The sequence below is a fragment of the Mus caroli genome, unplaced genomic scaffold (assembly GCF_978045245.1).
Source record: "Mus caroli unplaced genomic scaffold, Mus_caroli_1 scaffold_16, whole genome shotgun sequence".
Lineage (NCBI taxonomy): Eukaryota > Metazoa > Chordata > Mammalia > Rodentia > Muridae > Mus > Mus caroli.
Genome location: NW_028227271.1, coordinates 57,015,572 through 57,026,891, shown reverse-complemented (window position 1 = coordinate 57,026,891; position 11,320 = coordinate 57,015,572). Strand labels below are relative to the sequence as shown.

At 38.1% G+C, this 11,320-nt stretch overlaps 1 pseudogene; it reads right to left on the bottom strand.

Annotated features, from left to right (window-relative positions):
• Positions 1-10,233: 10,233 nt before the first annotated feature.
• Positions 10,234-10,983, bottom strand: LOC110311092 (protein BTG3 pseudogene; annotated as a pseudogene).
• Positions 10,984-11,320: the final 337 nt, after the last annotated feature.

Genomic DNA, 11,320 nt, shown 5'->3' with positions numbered 1-11,320 from the left:
ACAAACTCAAAACTTATTCTAATCAATGAAAGGAAGGTTTCAGATGGCACAAGGATACATACTGAGGTATGTAACCCTGATCAACAACACATACTCACTGTAATCATCCAAAATTCAAGTAAAAAACAGTTACCTCTCGAGTTTGTTGGCTGACCCCACTATATTAGGTAGTTCTACCCTCCTGATGGAGGCTCTGTGGTGTTATTCACAGGTTTGTTAGAGCTGATCTTGGGTGTTTCTCAGTTACAGAGGATTGGTCTAGGAATGTAAAGAGGCCATAATAGAGAATAACTACTCACCTCATCAGACAGGATACCAAAAGAAAGTGGGCAGGTAAGAGAGGACAGAGAAAGATAGAGTCCCCAATAGACAAATATCAGAAAATATAACTCACACAGATTAGCATTTTAACAAGGGGTTTTCAAGAAAGACACCGTCAATAAGACAAAAAGACCACCAACAGGTTGGGAAAGGATCTTTACCTATCCTAAATCACATAGGACACTAATATCCAATATATATAAAGAACTCAAAAAGGTGGACTCCAGAAAATCAAATAACCCCATTAAAAAATGGGGCTCAGAACTGAACAAAGAATTCTCACCTGAGGAATACCGAATGGCAGAGAAGCACCTGAAAAAATGTTCAACATCCTTAATCATCAGGGAAATGCAAATCAAAACAACCCTGAGATTCCACCTCACACCAATCAGAATGGCTAAGATCAAAAATTCAGGTGACAGCAGATGCTGGCGAGGATGTGGAGAAAGAGGAACACTCCTCCATTGTTGGTAGAATTGCAAGCTTGTACAACCACTCTGGAAATCAGTCTGGTGGTTCCTTAGAAAATTGGACATAGTACTACCGGAGGATCCAGCAATACCTCTCCTGGGCATATATCCAGAAGATGTCCCAACCGGTAAGAAGGACACATGCTCCACTATGTTCATAGCAGTTTTATTTATAATAGCCAGAAGCTGGAAAGAACCCAGATGCCCCTCAACAGAGGAATGGATACAGAAAATGTGGTACATTTACACAATGGAGTACTACTCAGCTATTAAAAAGAATGAATTTATGAAATTCATAGCCAAATGGATGGACCTGGAGGGCATCATCCTGAGTGAGGTAACACAATCACAAAGGAACTCACACAATATGTACTCACTGATAAGTGGATATTAGCCCAAAACTTAGGATACATAAGATAGAAGATACAATTTGCTAAACGCATGAAACTCAAGAAGAATGAAGACCAAAGTGTGGACACTGTGCCCCTTCTTAGAATTGGGAACAAAACACCCATAGAAGGAGTTACAGAGGCAAAGTTTGGAGCTGTGACGAAAGGATGGACCATCTAGAGACTGCCATATCCAGGGATCCATCCCATAATCAGCTTCCAAACGCTGACACCATTGCATACACTAGCAAGATTTTGCTGAAAGGACCCAGATATAGCTGTCTCTTGTGAGACTATGCTGGGGCCTAGCAAATACAGAAGTGGATGCTCAGAGTCAGCTGTTGGATGGATCACAGGGCTCCCAATGGAGGAGCTAGAGAAAGTACTCAAGGAGCTAAAGGGATCTGCAACCCTATAGGTGGAACAACATTATGAACTAATCAGTACCCTGGAGCTCTTGACTTTAGCTGCATATGTATCAAAAGATGGCCTAGTTGGCCATCACTGGAAAGAGGCCCATTGAACATGCAAACTTTATATGCCCCAGTACAGGGGAATGCCAGGGAATGGGTGGGTAGGGGAGTGGGGAGTATATGGGGGACTTTTGGGATAGCATTGGAAATGTAATTGAGGAAAATACGTAATAAAAAAATATTTAAAATAAAAAAAATGAATGGACTTGTTCCCGAGGATGGTTAACCTAGGGAAGAACCCCCCCCCCCCCAAAAAAAACCTCTCACTAGTGGAAGACATAGCATGAATCCCTTCTGAGTTCACTGCAATATGGTACTATCTTAAAAGCAGAGTACATCTTCATTAGACACCAGCCTTCATAGAATCTTCTTGTTGGGCTTCATGCTTCCAGAAAATGAGAAATAAATATTCACTCCTTATAAACTCTTCAGCCTAAAGCAATATGATATCGTACCAAAAGTATTTTAAGATAACCATTCAGATGCAGTTTCCTGTATATTTTTAAGAATGGGTAGCATGAGCAAGGCAATGGTGGTGCACACCTTTAATCCCAGCACTTGGGAGGCAGAGGCAAAATGATTTCTGAGTTTGTGGCCAACCTGGTCTACAGAGTGAGTTCCACAACAGCCAGAATTAAATAGAGAAACCCTGTCTCAAAATTTAAAAAAAAAAAAGAAGGGGGGGGGGAAGAAAAGGAAAAAGACCAATGGCTAGCATGTTATCTCCTAGAAAGATAATAAGTCAGTGAACTGAAAATGTTCAATGATTGGATTTGCATTCTTTTTCATATTCTCCAACCTTTGATACTAACACTGGCAAAACTATGTCAGTGTATTAATGAATACATTAGTCACCTATGCTATGTGTCAGATTGGTTAAGTGTTAGGAATCATTATTTTTACTTCCTTTTTGGTCAATGGCAAACTACAATTTTTTTCTTGTTCATTGTAATTTTTCTTAATGCTCTGTAGGAGTTTGAGTTCCTTGTTTTTATAAGCATATTATTAAAATTCAACATTACATACTCTGGGAATGTATTTTATCTTTTATGATTTAGCTTTGTGTATCCACTTACATGCTTTATACATTGCCATCATTATGGTACAAAGTATTAACTATAAGCATGCCTGTGATATCTTTTGTAATTAATTTATTTTATACTTGCTATAAAATTGCTTCTTACATTTAGGTAATAATTCAGTATGGAGTTTGATTTCATACACATTATGAAATAGGATGCTAAATTTATTGTACTCCATAAAGATAGCTAATTATTTCAATATGATTTATTAAATAGTTTTTTCCTCTTCCCAACTGATTTATACACATCAATGACATATTTATGTGTGACACTTCAGTTCTCTGTTCTGTTCCATTGATCTATTTATTTAATCTCACATAAAACCATCCTATTTTAGAACCACAGAAGTATTATATATCTTGATGTCTGGCAGAAAAAAGTATTCACCATATTTTCCTTCAAAATTGCCTTTATTATCTTTGGTTTTGTTACACAACCATATGAACACTAAGGTTGGCTTTTTTGGTTACAAATAAACATGTTCATACATAAGATTTTCTTCAATTAAAATTTCATCTTCTAATAAATTATTTTAATGGAGTATTACTAACTTACCAAATTATATCAATCATAAAATCTACAGCTTTATATATTTACCTTTCTTTTTATGTTCTTCATTGCTGGAATGAGATATATCTCTGGCCCCTCCTTACCTCTGTGCTTCCTTTGTGATCTACATAAAAATAATTTAGATGATATCCATACAGTATAACTGGAAAGGACAGAATTTATTACAGAATGATAGGAGACACTCATGAAGTGGGAGTAGACAAAGATAAAAGATCATTTTGAAGAAAAAAAATCACTCTTGATGGATGAGAGGAGCAAGGGCTACAGAGATTCTTGTATTAACCTAAATATTTAAATAAGCTTTAAACAATTTTGTTTTATTAATATCAATTATTATTGTTACTAATATGTTATTAGCATATTTATTTATGAATGAGAATGTGTTTAATTTTGATATTTCTATACATACATACAATGTGTTTTGAACCTATTTACTCTCCATTATGCACTTTTGTCTACTTCACATTTCTACTGACTACCATAACCTTCTTCTTCCAAAGTATTCCACCTACTGATTTCATGGTCATTTTTTCTTTCTTTGTTATTCTTATTTTGAATGATGCAATGATAGCTCATTGGAAATGGTTACAAACTCATAGATATCTTACCTGGGTCTATATCATAAAAGAAATTGTCTCTCTTAATCCCAGTAAAGTTAAGGTTCCCATTTAATATTTAAGGAGGATTCCCACTTCAAGTAGCAACTTTCTATCTGTCATATGAGGATGGCCTAACCTATCTTGTGCAGGTTTTATATCAGAAATGATAAATACTATGTGGCCAAGAGTTCAAGAGCTATGGTATGGCTTGAAGAAAGCATTCCACAACACCCAGACTCTTTCCCAGTTCTTAGATCCTTTCTGCTCTTTCATTCATAATGTTTAACGAGCCTTGCAGGAGGTCATATTTATGGCTAAGCCTTCAACCATCACTCATTTGTATCACCTTGAACATCTGGTCATATCTCTCAACAGTTAAAAGTTTCCACTGCAAAAAGAAAATTCTCTGATCAGAGCGGGTATGAGAAGTAATCTCAGGGCATAGACATAATTATTTAGAAGGCAGTTTGATAGGAACTGCATGTCAAATCAACAAAACTACAGATAATCCATGAGATTCTACATCGTCCCCAAACATAGTCTGTTGACCATCTTTATTACCAGTAGACATGTGGAAGTCTGAGGGACAACTTTCAAGAGTTGGTACGCTCATCTCACCATGTGGAATCAGAGACTCAAAATCAATCTGTCAAATTTGACAGCAAAGTCATTTACCTGCTGAGTTATCTTGCCATTACTTCCTCCCTTCTTTCACATAATATTTTAAAATCTCTGGAGTGAAAATTGTACTTCTTTCTCCTTCTTTAAAATCATTGTGTTTGTAACTTTAATTAGTAAAGGATAGACAAAAATCTGGCTATAACAAAGGTTTCCATCCTCAAGGATATTTAAGTCTACAAATATTATACTAGATACCTAATGTGAATGTATGAATTCAGAATAAGAAACTAATGAAGACATCAGGATTAGTGTGTGTGTGTGTGTGTGTGTGTGTGTGTGTGTGTGTGTGTGTGTGTGACATGTGACAACTGCCAGGAATTGGGACCCACCCACCTAGAAATAAATGTAAGAAATAGAGCATATTTGAGAAAAGCCTATTTATCGGTGCCAGAAAATGTAGACATTATGTAAATGCCCCAGAAAAAAAAAGAAGCAAAATTCTCTTGTCCCACAGTCTTTTGAGTCCTTCAGCATCTCTTGTTTTACTGACATAATTACATTTACATTTCTGGGACAACTTTATTCTGCCATCTTTTGAAGCCTCTGTTTAGACTTCTATCCATGTGTCCCTGGTGTGATTTTTTATTTCAAGACACTGGAACCTGTACATTTTAGCAGGTCTATCTGACCTCTGACCTATGTCCATCATATTTACACTTCTATTTTTAAATTGTGTAATATTTAATGTTTTCTGGGGTTCATGATTCAGATTCTATGAAGCTTTTACTCATAAAGAGAAAGGAATTTTTAGTGATATGATCTCTGAGCCAGCCACTCATTTTTAAGATTCACATCTGGAAAACTATAAAAATATCAGTTAAACCCATGGAAGGAGTTACAGAGACAAAGTTTGGAGCTGAGACAAAAGAATGGACCATCTAGAGACTGCCATATCCAGGGATCCATCCCATAATCAGCCTCCAAACGCTGACACCATTGCATACACTAGCAAGATTTTGCTGAAAGGACCCAGATATAGCTGTCTCTTGTGAGACAATGCCGGGACCTAGCAAACACATAAGTGGAAGCTCACAGTCAGCTATTGGATGGATCACAGGGCCCCCAATGGAGGAGCTAGAGAAAGTACTCAAGGAGCTAAAGGGATCTGCAACCCTATAGGTAGAACAACATTATGAACTAACCAGTACCCCAGAGCTCTTGACTCTAGCTGCATATGTATGAAAAGATGGCCTAGTCGGCCATCACTGGAAAGAGAGGCCCATTGGACTTGCAAACTTTATATGCCCCAGTACAAGGGAACACCAGGGCCAAAAAGTGGGAATGGGTGGGTAGGGGAGTGGGGGGGAGTATATGGGGGACTTTTAGGATAGCATTGGAAATGCAATTGAGGAAAATGCATAATAAAAAATATTAAAAAAAATATCAGTTAAAAGGTTTGAAAGAAGCATACAGCTGCTGTTAGGATTAGTTTTGGAGCAAACCTTTCTTTGCAAAGGTCTTAGTTCTGGACTGAGTTTCATAATCAATCAAACTATTTTTATATGACTGTTGCTGTATATAGCAACCTAAAGCTCAGAAAAATATTTTATATGTATATGTTTATGTGTATTCATACATACATACATGCACATGTATACATACAAATGTATTCTTCAACTTCCCCAAACATAAGCTTTTGACCATGTTTATAGTACCAGTAGACATGTGAAAATCAGCAGGAAAATGTTCAAGACTTGTTATGCTCACTTTACCATGTGGAATCAGAGAATCAAAGTGAAGTTTTCAAATTTGAGAGCAAAGCCTTTTACCTGCTGAGTTGTCTTGCCAGTTATTTCTCCTTCTTTGACATAATATTTTAAAATCTCAGTACTGATAACTGTAGTTCTTTCTCATTCCTTAAAATCACACATATAGGAAGGTACCCTCCAAGGCTCAGATAACTTCACAGATTAGGATGGGAAAGTAAGAGTTGAAGAAAAGGGGTAGAGTCTTAGAGAAGTTGTTTCTTCCAGGCTTGACATTGGTTATTAAGAGCCATATACGTGGAAAAAGTAAAGCACAGTGAGGGCAAGATCTAGGGTTATGATAAATGGACCTGGCACTTAATTCTCTTTAGTAGAAGGAGAAAAGAGAGAGAAATAGAATCCTTGTCTGGAGAGGCTAGGGTTTGGTTAAAATGGCTTCAAAGGCTTCTCTGCAGGGTACTTATATCCCTACACAGAGTCACACACACACACACACACACACACACACACACATATATACATATATACACAGAGAGAGAGAGAGAGAGAGAGAGAGAGAGAGAGAGAGAGAGAGAGAGAGAGAGAGAGAGAGAGAGACTGAATTCTGAGTTAAAATTATTTCCTTGACTTATCTCTCTCCTGGAAGTACACACTCACAGTAAGTACACACTCACAGTAAAGGCCTAGGGAACAGTAAACAGAAAAAAGATAAATAAAAGCTCTCTTGACCTCTCTTGACTTGTTAGTGTCGTTACTGCTTGTGTTGGCCTGCTTATTCTGAAGAGTATGTGTTTATCCCCCCCCCCTTTTTTTTTTTTTTTTTTGCTAAAAGTGTACTCTATCCACTTTCTTTATTATAAGGTCCTGTTTGAAATTTTCTTTCTGCAGAACGCAGGAATTGAGACATTAGGAGAAGAGAATTCAGGACTTTCGCTCCTTCCATTGGCTTCCTGTATATCTTTTTCCATATAGCCAATCAGGGTTTCAGTACATACTGCTAAGGTTTGAGTATATTATGGATTTGGACAAGCTTCTGGAAAATCATAAAAATAACTTAAAGTTTTAATTAAGTTACTTGTGTGTATCAAAAAAAAAAAAAAAAAAAAAGCCAGGCAGTGGTGGCGCATGCCTTTAATCCCAGTACTCGGGAGGCAGAGGCAGGCGGATTTCTGAGTTCGAGGCCAGCCTGGTCTACAGAGTGTGTTCCAGGACAGCCAAGGGCTATACATAAAAACCCTGTCTTGAAAAACCAAAAAACAAAAACAAAACAAATGAACAAACATACAAAAATACCAAACAAACAAACAAACAAACAAACAAAAAACAAAGACAAAGCATTGCAAGAAGTCACAAAAGATTTGGTTGAATCTCTGATGCCCTCAAAGAGTTATCTCCCTAGAAGTAGTTGGCCAGAGGTGCTCCTGTAGCTGACCACAAGACACAATTTTTTTGGACATTGCTATTGGTGTCATGTCATAAGTAGATGGTAAAACTATAGTATAATACTGAATACACTGTGTAGTGTGGACTGCTCCCTGTATAATGAAAAATCAGGAGAAGAATGACTTTAAAACCTTCCCAATTGTGTGTTACTGTTAGTGTCATGAATCTCCATGCATGCTGTTCAAAAAAAAAATTACCAACAATATTTCTTAGCTGTGGGGGCAATATGTACACCAACCCAGGCTCAACTAGATGTGAGGAAAATAAAATTAGAGATTTACATTATATCTTGTAAGACTAAGGAGGAAATGACAACGGAATGTAAGAGCTAGGCAAAGGGGTGACTGTTACAAAGCTGTTTGCTCTGGACTGAAACATATTCTCAAGAAAAGAGAAAGAAGTTTACATAGCTTGGGAAAACATGACTCTTAAGACTCAGAGATCGCAAGACTAACATGACTACTAAGTCTGCTCCCAGATATAAGTGACAAACACTTCCAGGACAGTGATGCAGCTCATTGAAGGTTGTCATTAGTAATATCCTTTTCCAAGTCTTCAGCCATGAAGCAGTGAGGCCTTATAGGATGCAGTTCCTTGAATAACTCAGAATTCTATAAGTAATCTGTAAATAGGTAACATCATTTATATTTTAATCTCTGGTTACTCTGTATCTCAAATGAACAAGTATTTCCATGAGATTCCTCATGAAAGCAAATCCAATCTTCCTAAATTCCACCTATTTCTTTACTTTCAATTTTTTGTTCTTTATAGTTAAATATGTTCCATTCATCTCTGCCTTTTAGCTCTTAACCATTAGATGTAACTGCAGGGACCACCTCACATCAAAGAAATTTTACAAATGTAGAACTTGTAGCAAGTGGAGAATTTCAGAGAAATATTACAGAAATCCACAACAGAAAACAATACAGGGATCAATGGAGCATGGGGTAGCACCCAACACGATCAGACGTGTTTCCATCACAGATCTGTGTCTATGGTTCAGGGAACACCAAAGAAAAGGGTAGTTAAAACCTGTAAGGCCCAAGTATCAGGAAGTCTGCTGTGAAACAGCCTCTCCTAGAAATGGCTGTATAAGCAGGCATATCCCTACTGTTGGGCATTTTGACTAAGATCATCCCCATCGAGTCCTGAAAGCATCTCACATCCAAGGTCTCTGGTACTTTCTAGAGGTCCCCGTCACCCTCAACACCTTCAGCTGCATATTTCCATTCATTCTCCTGACCTTCTGAACTTCTCTACTGTCTCCTACCCCATAGCTGATCCTGCCCCCTTTTTCCCTCCACTTCCCCTTTCCTACCCTAGTCCCTCCCTCCCTCTGCCTCTCATGACTATTTTGTTCCCACTTCTAAGTGGGATTGAAACATCCTCATTTGGGCCTTTCTTCTTGTTAAACTTCTTACCGTTTGTGAGTTGTGTCATGAGTGTTCTCAGCTTTGGAGCTAATATCCACTTATCAGCAAATACCTACCATATATGTCCTGTGGGGTCTGGTTTACTTCACCCAGGATGGTATTTTCTAGTTCCATCTGTTTGCCCTCCAAAATGCATGATGTTCTCATTTTTAATAGCTGAATAGTATTCCATTGTGTTAAGGAACCAATTTTCTGTATCCATTTCTCAGTGGAGGGATATTTAGGTGGTTTCCTGCTTCTGGTTATTACAAATAAGCCTACTAAGAACAGAGTGGAGCATGTGTCCTTGTGGTATGATAGATCAGTGTACAGGCATATGCCCAGGAACAGTATACCTGGGTCTTCAGGTAGAGCTATCTAATTTTCTAAGGAACTGTCAGATTGATTTCCAGAGTAATCGTACCAGTTTGCAATCCTACCAGCATTAAAGGAGTGTTCTACTTTCCCTCACCCCTCACCCACATGTACTGCCACTTCACTTTTTCATCTTAGCCATTCTGATTGGTGTAAGGTGGGATCTCTGGGTATTTCTGATTTGAATTTCCCTGATGACTAAGGATGTTGAACATTTCTTTAAGTGCTTCTCAGGTATTCAAGATTCTTCTGAATTCTCATTTTAACTCAGTACTCCATTTTTTTTTTTTTGCCTCAAACTACTTTTTATGTGCAACTACATGATTTCACACAATTCTTCTAAATAATGACATAAAATAGATGTCCTTCTGTATAAATAACTTATATACTCTCCATAAAGTAAATGCTCAAAGGTGCTAGAACACATCGCCCACTCCTACAGTGTTTTTGTATCCAACACAGTCAATGCACAATATATAAATACTCAAGTCCAATATTAAAAACTCAGGCACTTGACTAACTTTAATAAAGTTTCTCAAACTATATCAATATATCTAAAGTGCATATATATATACTTTAAGAAAGATTATTCTCAATAGCTTTTCTATAAAAATAAGTCTGATGGTTTTGCCCATCTCACTTCACTACAAGTATGAACTCTTAGTATACAGGAAAGTATGTCTTCCTTTCTAGCAACATGACATCGACACAGCTAGTGAGGTGCTAGCATGTGAGGATTAATCCAGTGATTTCGGTCACAATGCATCCCAGGAGGAGGTACCCATGTCACCGGGATTGGGCGGAATGGTTTATTCTTCCTTCCTGGATTTGGATAAGCAAATGGAACAGGAGGAGGGTAGTGAGTCTGATGGCTGCTTCCTCGGTACATTCCTGGCTTTTTCCTGGGCAAAGGGTGCCACATTGGAAGAGGTGAGAATATCAGTTCTGAAATCTGGTACACGGGGTTTGGCGTTGCAGCCACTGAGCTGGGTTTCACGTCCACTTCCTTGCTTGTATCTTCATCTGAGGAAGAGGACCCTGAGTGATAATCAGAAGTCACCTTATCAAGAGCCCTGCTAAATTTCTTGGAATTTCATCCTTGTTCTCATCCTCATTTTCAAAGCTGGCAACAATGAATGCATTGTTTTTCTCTCCATACCGGCAGCACACCTCACACGGATCCACCCAGAGTGTAAGTTCCTTAGGCAAGCCCAGGTCGCTGTACAAGATGCAGCTGTTCTCACAGGCTTTCAGGACATCGGGATCAACTCTCTGAAACACGAATGCATCTGTAGGCCTGACCTTTGGATGGTTTTTCTGGATACCAGTGATTTTTATATTTCTCTTGAAGTATTTGAGTTAATTTCTCAGCAAACTTCTCAACTGCTTCTTTTTTCAACTTGTCATGCTTTTGAACCAGCCTTGTGAAAAAGAAGACAAGAGCCGCAATTTCCTTCTTCATTTTTCTGGCCGCCGCGGCAGCTGTCGCTCCGGAGGCTGCACTCTCGCGGGCTGCGACCGCATCCGGTGGTCAGGGAGCCGAGGAGTACTCCATTTTTTAATTAGTTTTTTTTTTTTTTTTGACTCTACCTTCTTGAGTTCTTTCTATGTTTTGGATATTAGCCCACTGTTGGATGTAGTATTAGTGAAGAGTCTCAATCTGTATGTTAATGTTTTTTCCTACAGGCAGTGTCCTTTGCCCTACTGAAGCTTTTCAGTTCCGTGAGGTGCAACAGTTGAAATATGGGACCTCATGAAACTGAAAAGAATTAGATTTTTGATTTTTTTCTGAATATTCT